This window comes from Lampetra fluviatilis, chromosome 18, assembly GCF_964198595.1.
Source record: "Lampetra fluviatilis chromosome 18, kcLamFluv1.1, whole genome shotgun sequence".
NCBI lineage: Eukaryota > Metazoa > Chordata > Hyperoartia > Petromyzontiformes > Petromyzontidae > Lampetra > Lampetra fluviatilis.
The window spans coordinates 422,629-435,321 of record NC_136292.1 but is presented as its reverse complement, the minus strand read 5'-3'; positions in this window follow the sequence as shown (position 1 = coordinate 435,321).

Here is a 12,693-nt window from a genome sequence, read left to right as displayed (position 1 = left end):
GTAGGAAAACCACCATTGACATCCCACAATTTAGTACTCAATTTATCAACGCCAGGATGATGATAAGCTGAGTGAAACCTTGCCCGGGATTTGAACTCTCAGTCATCCTATTGTCTAAAAGACTCTTCGCCACCGTGTCAACTGGCTGGATAACAATTTTGAACACACACACAAGCATACACACATTCTTTTGTTATTATTTTGTCAGCGAGTTGACGTGGAGAAAGATTAACGTGGGTTTGTGCCCGTGCGTCTCAGTGTCTGAGCAGCGCTGCTTTGTGGCGTGCAGCCCGACCGCCTCGGTAATGGGGTTACTCCGCCTGGCTGGGCGCCGCTGAGACACTGTGCCCACGACCCATCCCTGTGATCATCCTCCCTGCCTCAGCCCACCTTGCCCAGGCGATGATGAAGTTCCCAGCAGACAGGCTTGACACTCTCATTTCCTCTTTCTCTCATTCCACTTTTTTCCCCTTTGATATATGTGTCTATCTGAAATAATTAACATTGACCCAGCAAAGCCTCGCTGAGGCTCGTGACTTTCTCAATGTTTGCTCCTGCGATGTTGTTATTGCACTGTGGGTGAGAATAAATCAGAGTGCCCGGAGAGAAACGCACCTTTGAGGGGTTTGCACTCGCCGCAAGACAAGGGTGTCAGGAACCTACTTGATGTACTGCCTTTTAATAGGTATCGTGTTGCCTTGCAGGTCGTCGTCCCAAGCACGTCATGGTGCCCACCACTGCTTGATTCACCAACCCCAACCTCAACATTTTTTGTATTGCAGGTATGTACCACAGAATCACATTGTAGCACCAATCACTTGTCAAACACAAACATCTTTTGGTAAATCCAATATAAGTGTAGTGACATTGAATGAGTCACTGTAGCGCGTGGCGCTGGGAGATTGGTAAACGTTCTACCAGTTGGACCCGTGGGCCAAGCCCGGAGCCTTCTGGGGGATCCAGAAGGGGGCGTGGCCGAGGGCGGAGCCAAGCTACGCTGGGGAGAATAAAAGGCGAGCTCCGACTCGCAGTCGGGGCTGCTGCCATCGGGAATGGAACTCGTCGTGTTGCTGTCGTCGTGGTCTTCGCCTCTTCAAGCTGTGGGTCTGGCAGCATGTTGGCTGTCCCGACCCGGTATGGCATTATCTCTATGGCTGTGAGAGCCAGAATAAAGAAGAGGGATAACGCCTCCTACTCACGTATCTGATTTAGTACACTACATAGGTATGAAATAAATACATTTCAGTCATCCTTAATCCACCAAAAGATGAGGCCTACACCACACACCATGTTCGTAACGTTTAAAAAAATATATATATATACTTCAACACACTTGTTAGTGTTGGTTGGTCAAGGGGGAGGGCAGGGTCGTTTCTGATAGCACTTGCTACTGATGTTAGCCGCGATCAGGAATCAAACTAGAGCCACGGGGTTCATAGGGCAGGATGCTAAACACTGCACCACTACTCCACTCACTTCGTCTATACATGTGTGTGTTAATAATATGATTGGGTATAACTACTCTTAGCTATTTTAACACCTTGCAAAGATTAGTAGGAAAGCTATTACTTTATGGAAATATTTTCTAAGAATTCATTTAATCGGAAATATTTTGCTCTTTAGAAGGGCTGTTGCCTTAAAAGTCACCCATTTTTTAAAAGTGTTATTGGTGAATGCGTTGAGGCTTTTGTTACGTGTTTATTCACTTCATTGATATAAACTTCTGAGAACAACTTTGAGAGAGAACTTTACGGAAAAACCTGGGATAAAAAAAAATTAAACATAAGCTTCACCAATTTTCTTCAATTCACCCAATAACCGATTGCTATCATCATATATTAAGGACATGGAGCAATAAAAGCAGTTCGTATGCAGGAGATTGATGAGAGATAGTGGAACCTTTGAGATGCCTTTATTATTCAGTGGATTGATAACGTCTCATAATGATGAAGCACATATATTAAGTTTTTATTTATTTATATTAAATGCAATTTCATTGAATGGCTAAAATAGCCACCTGAAATAGCATGCAGTAAAACTAATATAGATCCCACACACAGCATTCCAAATTGGACTTTTCCCTCAATTTCAGCAGCAATTAAATATAGTTAATAAAGACATTATTTAAACAGGCTTTAACTTAAACAAACTGAGACGGTAATTGATTCAGGTCTGCCGAATAGACGACAGAAAGGATAAATGATGACTTGGGAATGATAATGGTTACTGGAATGGAGAAAAGATATCTTTCATGTGTCACGATGTCATTACTAAAGGCCATCTGCTCCGGCCGTATAGGTCAACCACTCTGTTTGTGAAATGAACGAGGTCCGTACTGACAGAATAATGAATTTCAATCAGTAGAAAAGGATGTGAACATTTTCCCAACCCACCAGCGATGTAGCGACGCGTAGATTCATTGATTGATTCTTAAGCGCACGGAAATTACATCAGATTATGTGTGTTCTCATCGATGCTTTAAAATTAATGTTTCGTACAATATGCAAGTTATGAATTCACATGACGCCTGCAGTCAATCGTGGCCAGTACATTTCTGTCCATCTGTAAAGGGCAGTCATGACAGCAACAATTGTCCAATATTAACAACATTTTAAAAGGAAGTTGTGTTGTTGTGTTGTCAATGGGGATTTACCCTACATACAACTAGACCAGTGCATCAGAGCGTTGCCTAATTTCTCGGTGTGCGTGCATTTTTATTCCTTGTTTTATTAAATAATTTAACACACATATCGTTGCCCATTGCAACGTCTGTGATAGTGGCAGTGGGAAAATTTAATCTCCCTGTTTGCTCTAAGGGGAGAAACGATCCCTGTCGCACTGAACGACTGACAATGGCGCTGTTGAAAAAATGAAAAGAAATTGCAGTTCAATGCATGATTTTTCAAATGTTCTCAGTAGACTGTGATAGACCGTGAGGCTTATCTGTCATATTTTCATGTCTAAATAAAAAATAAAAGTCGACTTGACGTTAAACATTTTAGGGCAAATATTTTAGGCATCAATTAACAGCATTCGGTTCATAAAAACAATATTCCTGGTAGGTATGTTTCAACTCTACAGAGCTCACAGACATATTAGAAGGATCAGATCCAAAGACAACTTTAAGACATCTGTGCTGAGGTTATGTTTGTTTGGTTTTGGACGAATTTAGAAACGTTTTTAAACACGTGGTTCAGAAACATGGTCATTAACAACAACAAATATGTAGCACAAAATGTAAAATTGTGCATACATTTATGGAGAGATGTTTGCTTGAAATTAAGCCGAGAGACTGAAAGAGGCACATTTGGATTGGAGCACATACAGTAGGCAGGTTAAATATACAGTTAAACTGTTCAGAAAAGTAAGTGGGCTTGGGCAGGATCTTCTGCTACAAGGAATGGTGGCAGATGATCAAGAATTGCTGCAGCCAAGGAATTAAATGCAGCTAAGAGTGCGTTCATCGAGGAGATGGAGCGATGGGAATCAACTCGAGTGCAAGAGCTGGGTGGATCCTTGCATAACAGAATTGCATGGTGAGGCCGTCATCCAGCTGTGGATTGACCATGGCCGATGATGAAAATGATCAACACTACATTATTATAAGGACGTTGTCAGATCTAGTCCAACTAACACACAGACAATGCGAGGCAGCTCAGACAGTTTTTGTTAGGCAATTCCTGTAAATAAAATGTGTTCCTCCTAATTAATCGCCCTGCCTAAGGTTTATATGAAAGCTTGATAATCTGATGACTCTCAAGTAAGATGCTCATTATTAATTTTCCTCCATTGAGAAATCTGGTGGGGAAGGAGATCGTGACCAGTGGATGAGATTAGGAATGAAACGCCCGTCACAAGAGAGAGAGAGACAGTGCCCGAGGAGACAACCACCATGGACATGGTGTGATGAGATCAGCTCGTGGATTGTGGCACCACAGACCCATGAGGACGGTGACGGCATGAGGAGGTCTTCATCCAGCAGTGGTGAGATCATTTGCCTTTCTCATTTAGTTGTCATAGTTTCAACTTCGTGTAAACTAATGCAGGTATTTTGCCATTTATTATGGAAATGTTAAGTATCTGTCGTTATCTGTGGAATGTCCTTATTAACACACGGTACATAATCGTTTCATTCGGTTGTGGAATCTTAGAGACGATATCTCATTGCTGAATGTGGTTGCGAGCATTGCTGAAACAGCAATAACAATAATAATAATAATTGGTGCGTCGTTAAATGCTTGTGCAGGTGACAATTTAAACCTTTCCTGGCGTTGTGTGTCAGGTGGTGGAGGGCTTTTAATTACACAAATTTGACCAAATCATTACCTCGTGGCCTAACCCAAAAATCCATTAGCAATCACAATATATTAGCCACAAAAAACCTGCATATTAAGTAATTGCATACAAATATGCATATATAATTTCGTAATTATTCTTATTTCATATGGCTGATGGAGATGCAGAACAGCTACAAGTTCGCATTCAAGTGGTCAAGTCAGATGCCGCATCAGGAGTAGCGGAGTGGAATCGCTGTAATGTCACGTTCATGTTTGTGGATCGAGCATTGTGTATTTATACGTTGTGCCGTCTGTTCTGGATGACCACAGTCGCAGATGCGATTTAAGGTGGACAATGATTTAGGTTTTGTGAGTCGTGTGTGACGCATTGGGTTTTCATCAGGTGACAACGCTCCACTTTCCATCTTCTGCATCAGAGCAAAGACGAGAGACATTGGGCCGCAGTCACCGATGTCCCCAACACTAGAGGCTGCCGCAGTCTAATGGTGAGCGCACTGCGCTTGCAATCCAGAGGTCGCCGGTTCGATCTACCCAGCGTGGCAGTTGAAACTATGCAATATCTTAAATTCCTGCCTGCCGCCTTTATTCACGCAGCTGTATAGATGGGTGCACTACAGTTAGTCGATCGGCAGGCTACACGTGGTGGCGTAAAGTTTGGGTACTCGCACCTCTTGCAAGACATCTGGCCAGCAGGAAAGAGTAGGCCAAAACACCCTCTAAGATGGGCTTTTCGAGAGCTCCTTCTAGTGGAAGCCCTTCCATCAGCAGTGGTGTGAGCAAGCAATTGCAGGGCTGCATCTGTACCACAACATATTTGCACATATTTTGCACTTAATATATTTTAAGCAACACTACAACAAATACAGATACAAAGATCCCCCGTATAGCCTTAACAGACTGTTGGGGCAAGTCCTGTTAGGGATCACCTATGAAGGCTGGCATGGCTGTGAGGTGGTGGTTGGCTAGTACCACCCCAGCTGCCTGTGTAAAACATCGTGCCAGGTACTAATCTGAGGCTGAGTAGACCTAGGGGAGGCCCAGGATCGGTGTTGGCCGTGACCGGGAAACGAACTCAGGTGATTTGGTTCAAAGCGTAGTGTGCTAACCGCTGCGCCACCGTTCCCGACTACAACATACACACACGCACATTTGTCGAGGGAGACTTGTGTTTAAAGAGCTCTGTCAAGGTCAGGGCTGCATTCGCTGGGTCCAATTTCACAAGGTCACTGGGTTCCTATTTACTTGCAGTTGTCAGGGTCATAATCAGCAGGAGCTGCCAACATTGCGATACTGCGATCATCATGGGGCTGTAACAAAGCTGAGAAGTGCGCCAAGAAGCATGGAGAGGGGCATTCTTCGAATAACACCGAGTGACAGAAAGACGACCGATGACCAGATCACCCGAAATGCACCCGATCTCATCATATACATGAAGCTAGTAAAGTCCAGGGTATAGACCGGTTTGGTTATCACTCACCACAGATATTGGCTGTGGCTGGAAATCAAACTCAACTTTCTTCCTGCATTACATATCACTGCTCCTCCCCCCCCCCCCAATCTCATCTAAACCAACTCAATTGAAGCATTTTGTCAAATCTCACGCACTCTCTTTAGTTGTCCTCTATTCGCTGGTGCCACTTTGCATTTGTGCCTTGGCACTTCTGCTTAGCAACGAAGATAAAAAGAAGAAATCTGCAAACGTGTCCTGGTGTAGAATGAAGGAATATCCCCGCTGCTGGAATCTGCCTACATTCAACCTTGAACTCTCTCGCATGCAGGGTTTAGGTTGTTTTAGATTATTTCTGACAGATTTGTTTGATGGGTAGAGTGCCAACTTGAGAAAATAAACACACTCATGTAGCCCACACTGCTGCCCCTTTCTCATACGAGCTTCAGTTGCGCCCACATATTTTCTGAAATTCCTCCCTGATCCCACCCTCAACCCCCACCGGTCTGATCGCAAACAAATCAACCGGTGCCCTCCTAGTTTAATCATTCCTGCACACTGAACCGTTAAACAGTTGACGATCGAACTTGCTGCTGATTATTTCCTAAACAATCAATACGCGGCGTCTAAAGTTTAAACCGCGTCGAGCGGTCCGCCAACGGGTTATTCCAAATGTTACGACACGGAGGTGAACACGTACAAGTGTGTATTTGTGCAGCCACGCATAGGTTTGCATTGCATAACTGTGTATTGGGGCACCTGCAGGTGCACAAAAGGCCTCTGCAATGACACCATCGCAGGTGTTCAAATAACGGTCAGAAAAAAATAGGAACTAAAAAAAATAATGAGTGATTTGAGCAATACACATACTGTTATTTGGACACGTCAATGCATGTTAACCTTTGAGAAGAGAGTGGCCGAGTTGTGTAAACTTATTTTGCTCATGGCTTTGTCTTTGAGAGCACAATGAATAATTTAAACGGACGAGTTTCCTTGCCTGGGTATGATGCTATGAGCGATGTCGTCTTGGGAAGCAGTGTACATACGCAACATGTATCGTTGTGTACGAGGTAAAGGTGCAACGCTGCAATTCCATGCCACTGCTGGCAGAAGGGCCTTCGCTGGAGAGAGCTCAGTAAAGCCACTTGCGAGACAGAATAGCAATGGACTTGGCCACTGACAAGCATTCAAAGGAAAATTGCTTTGGATATTATGGTGATATCCCATAATACCCTGACAACATTAGTTGCTCATTACAACGTGCAGTCTAAAGGGTCGCTCCTCTACCTAAAATGTTTGAGAGTGGAAATGGACACACGGTTAGTTGCACAGTCCAACTCGATGAACCGCACATCTATATCAAGGAGGTGGTGGGTGCAGCCCTGCAATGTATGGCTCATGCCACTGCTGGCAGAAGGGCCAACACGAGGAAGAGCTCTATAAAGCCTCTCAAGGGGGCAGTTGCCCCACTCTTAGTCGACGTTGGTCAGACGTCTTGAAAGAGGAGGGAGTGCCCCCCACACTCTACTCCGTCATACAGGACCTGCCGCTCGACTAACTTATACCGCTCGGTGGACAGAGGTGGATGAGTTTTAAGAAACTTGGCCTTATTGCTGTGTAAATGCTCTAAACACGTTTCGACTGGACACAGTTAGTTGCGCTTGTTGAATATGTGTATGTTGAGTGTGTGTATGTTGAGTGTGTGTATGTTGAGTGTGTGTATGTTGAGTGTGTGTATGTTGAGTGTGTGTATGTTGAGTGTGTGTATGTTGAGTGTGTGTATGTTGAGTGTGTGTATGTTGAGTGTGTGTATGTTGAGTGTGTGTATGTTGAGTGTGTGTATGTTGAGTGTGTGTATGTTGAGTGTGTGTATGTTGAATGTGTGTATGTCGAGCTTGGTTCGCACCATACGTAGCCACCCGTGCTAATTGGAGGTGCGGTGAATAATAACAATAGAGATTAAATGGGGACAAATTGATATGATGTACACGTAATGACAAGGTGACTTTTTAGCGATTTTCCTTATTTTTTATGCAGTAGAACAGATTATAAAGAACCTACGATATTTAATATACAAAAATCCATCATTTAAACAAACACAAGGTAAAGGTTTTCCAGGTTATTTTTTTTTCTACCTACGTGACTTTACCGAAAGACCCAAAGAGTATGAATTCCTGCAGTCACGAAAGCTTCAAGACAAGATTTGCCCGCCTCTACGGGGAGGGTTTCCACACAGCCATGAGATTTGTTAACAGACTCCGAGAAGAGAAGGCTCATCTGATCGAGCCGCTCACTTCTCTTAAGAGATGCCGCGTGACCAAGCTAATACCGATCGCATTTAGTTTAGTTTGCATTCTGACCACAAGTATTGTGGTGAATGCAGACGTGATTAGCCGAGGTATAGCTAGCTCTGCGATCTTACATTTACTTGCAAATTCTATCTCTAGCCCCGCCCACTTACCCTTGGGTTGGACCCACCTCAAACCGATATAACACTAGCTCTCTCTCGCTACATTTCTTCCTGCCTCAGCAGTCCGCCTGCTGTATTTTTTAAATCCTTTATATTAAGTTCACTTGCTTGCTTGCGCACTTACGACCGTGCAAATCTTTCGGTCGTTTTTTAACCCACTTCCCGTGATCCAATCGAGCTGACATTTTGCACACAGACTCGTTGTGCCTGACAATTTATTTTCGTGAAAAATTTTTTCCAAAATTTTACACTTTTTAGGAATTTTGTTTTTATATTTAATTACCAATTGCTTAATGGTGGCAGGCAATCATCTGACCCATAGGTGGCAGCCATCTCAAGCCAGAGGACGAGAGGACTCTAGCCGCCACGCATATAAAGGATTTATAGTGAAAAACTTTGTTTTTACGGGTTAATTTTTTTCACCTGAAGACGATTGCTTGTGTTGCGATCGAAACGTCGTGATTTTATTTTATTATTTTTCTATCTACGTGACTTCACCGAAAGACCCAAAGAGTGTTTCCCAGGTGGTTACCACATTGCGATATGAACCCAGCGTCTCCGACTTTACTTCCCAGCTACTGCCAACATCAGTGAGTTCATAAACATTTAGAAAACAAGTATTTCACTGCGATAAATGTCCACATGACAAGCCACTTCGTCTGAGTGACCATTTGTCGTCAGGTCGCTTCTGAAATAGAGCTATATAGCTCAGTGTGCCTTGTCTGGTCAAATAAAAAAAATCTTGATTTTAAATAGTTTAGAGTGATATCAGAACCGGTCGTGGGCAACCCTTTCATCAGCCCGCAGTGATCGGTTTGATAAAATATGGCCAAAACAAACCCACATGAACGAATGGTATGGAGGGGCGTTCATCCAGCAGTGGCTTGATAAATAGCTGTACATTAAGAGCATTAAGTAAATGTTCCATTAAACCATGTCGGGAATTGACCTGAACACATTACCGGTGGAGCCTTTGGAAACCTTCCAACATCCGCAGTAAATTCCGTGCACACTCTCACATCACAATACCGTAATGCCAAGGAAAAAGGAAGGCAGTGAGTTACGGCTAAATAAATAAACCAACGACATTTTAGATATAAGCATGCAGTGCACACGCAATAATCGGTGCGGGTGGGACTGTGGCAAGAGCACTTGAGTAAACAATTGCAAAGTTTAATATTATGTTTAACATGTAACCTTTCGAGACCAATAAATCCAAAAACCTGGATTATGGTTTAAAATTCTGATCGTGATATGCGAGCTGAATTCCCATTCCACTCAGTTCAGCATCTTCTGACATTGATAAAAAAAAACGAGTACCGCTTTATAATACAATTACAATGCAATTTAGCTTTGTAGAGCATGCAAAACGTAGTTGCAAGATGCTCGATAATGGAGCTGAATTTCGACGTCAGCAGTGCTTGTATCTCTGGAGAGTCTAGGACCTGTCATAGGAATGTGGAATGTTCATTCCTGGATCAGAGCTGCCACCAAGTGTACGTACCGTCCCTGTTTATTTCAACGTGATGGCACTTTCACTTGAACAAAAAAAAACTCCTTAAAGATATTTTGTTGATGGATTGTTGGTGCTTGTAAAATCATAGATGGAGCTTATTGCGATTTACTCGCAACTAGAGCTGGCACGATTAGTCGATCTCGTAGGATTAACCGACTGAAAGTTGTAATCGACTGCTTTTTTTGGTCGATTATCCGGGCCCCCTTTATAAATGTCGGGCCGCCCAGACCTCCTGCCTCCCGAAGGTGGGACCCCCCCGCACCTGATGATGCCGACAGCGTCGCCAAGCCCCGCCCGACTACTGTGACCTCATCTGACAAGTCGAGCGAATGCACCGATAATCGGTAGAGTAATCGATAGCACAACAATACAGCAATAGCGTAGCGCGGCTCTGCCAGTCGTTGCGCTCGGTGTGAGCACAGCGCAAGGCTACCAAGCAGCCTCGTCGCTGGAGCCGCGTGCCCATCCGTAATAGAGGGTTGTTTGTTGTTGGGTTAGATCGCGTAAATATATACATGTGTCGCTGTGTCGGGTGGTGGCGGGTTTTAACGACACATTTATATTTTTACGCGATCTAACCCAACAAAAAACTTTTATGGGCTGTGCACGTTACGCCTTTGCCCTGTGCGTGTTTTCCAGGCCACTCGCCAATCTTTTATCCCCACTCTTTCATAGTCAATTAACATTGTCCCCTTACACCGATCGTGTCTGAGAGGCCATGACCCAGGCTGACCCCTTGTTATGCCCGAGAAGCCCCCTCGGTTCACATCAGCATTCACACTTTGAAGAAGAATCCCCTTTTGCATTTCGGTGAGGAGGAGTTTCAGGAACTTCCTGCTAAATCGTGTGTGATGGATGTGAGTATGTGACTGACTGTTGCCTAATGAGACCCGTGCCCTCCTTTAACCTCTGTGCGATGGACTTTGTTTCAAGTCTTTTTTTTCTGCTGTGCTCTTTATACAAGCTTCAATGAAATGTGTAAAAAAATAAACAAACCCTTTCACATCTTTAGTTTGCTTTTTAATTACAGCTGTTAATTCAGCAAATAATCAACTCATGCACATTGTTATATATTATGTAATATATTGTTTCTCCAAGTCGCTTTTTCGTTTGGACACCACATTGTTGTTCAAATTGTCTTCCCCCGAAACACTGCGCTGCAACTGCGGCATGAGTTTATCATGAGTTGCCTTGCTCATGAGACGAAGCGATGTCAAAACCAGTCGAGGGAATTTCTTCTCTGTAAAAGTCTGCTGGATGGCATCTGCCAGGATCGCCTGCTGGGTGATGGATTAAATGCTATTTCTTTGCGATCGTTATAGAATGTCCCCCCCCACCACCCCTCAACTTTGCTACTTTTCATGTTATCTAATGCCCATGTATGTAGATGTGTTTTCATTTAATATGATAAATGTTTACTAATTTTAAATAAACTATAAATAACACAAAGGAACGAAACAGGAGGATTTATCCGCAAATCTGGCTGTTCGCCTAATGATGCTCGTTGTAATTACTGGCGAAACGTCGTACTCTGATTATAAATGTCGTGGATATGCTCTCCAACACACCGGCGTGCTGTACTAGTAACGAATTGGCATGTTCTGTTTACGTGACAAACCTTACTAATTGGCTGTGTCGGGTGGTGGCGGGTTGAACGACACATTTACATTTACGCGATCTAAAAAAAACCCTCTATAATGGACAACTGTTCGTTGAAAATAAAACATTAAATAACACACATTCATAATTGCATACCATTAGCAATAAATATATAATTGCAGACTATGCATACTATGCGTTGTGCAAAATTGAGCTGCTGCAATAGCTGAGCACCTCAGTAGCAGAAGCAGCTAATAAAATAGAGCGGTAAACAGGGCCATGCATGCATCGTAACATCCATGTAACATCTCTTATTCAATAATGATATGTGTGGCGTTGTTAAATCGCGATTTACTTGCCGATAAGGGTTACACAATTATATCCGACAGTTGTTTCATAAAGAAATGTACAGAGAATATTTATTTCTGGAAAAAACTTTAAACCTACAATATGGAAGGAATGAGTTGTCGTGAATGTGCACAGTGCATTTGTAAAGACGGTTTTGTATTCTACTTGAGAGTGGTGGTGCAGTGGTTGGCTCACTGCGCGATGAAATGACCTTCAGTTTCTGACCATGGTTAACATCGGCGGTCAGTAACGAAAACAGTCTTGGGCCTCCCCACTTCACCAACCTGCACTGATCAGTGTGGTGAAGTATGCTCAAACAGCCCCATGACCGATATAATATGGAGATACCTTCATTTTAAGGACTATGACTTATGATTATCGGTATTTTAAGCACTGTAACTTTTAATATTCATCTCCATTTCCACGTGTTGTTTTTCCAGGGTGTGCCACTGCGAAGCAACATCGCATATTTAACTTAATTCGTGTAACTGTTGGATATGTGAAGGCGTTCTGCCATTTTATAAAAGTGAAAGCTCATTTGGCAGTGATTGAAATTTGACCATTTACGGTAAAAGAAATACAAAATCGCGTGGTTCTGGCATAATATGGTCATTGGATATTCTTGTATGAACGTCTTTTTACATTTAGGTAAATAAGCAAACAAGTTGGAAAATATGCAGTGTGTCATATGTTTGCTTTGCCCGATTAAATGGCTAAAAATTAACTAATGTGTTAAGGGGAGTGTACACTTCGTAAAACATGAATGATAAGTAATCGATATAATAACCTGAGCATTAAAGCAAGAGTCACAAAGGAAGAGTAACATGGGAACCGTACAGTGTGGAGGCACAGCTGGTTGCGACCGAGCGGTGGCTGCGTGATTCAGAGGCCAGTGCCGAGCTGGTGCCACTGAAGAAGGCCTGAGGCCAAATCTGGGATTCCATTAACCTGGGTTCTTCAGTGTTATGAGTTGATGGTTTCTGCCCGATCACAGATTTACTGCACAAAACCCATG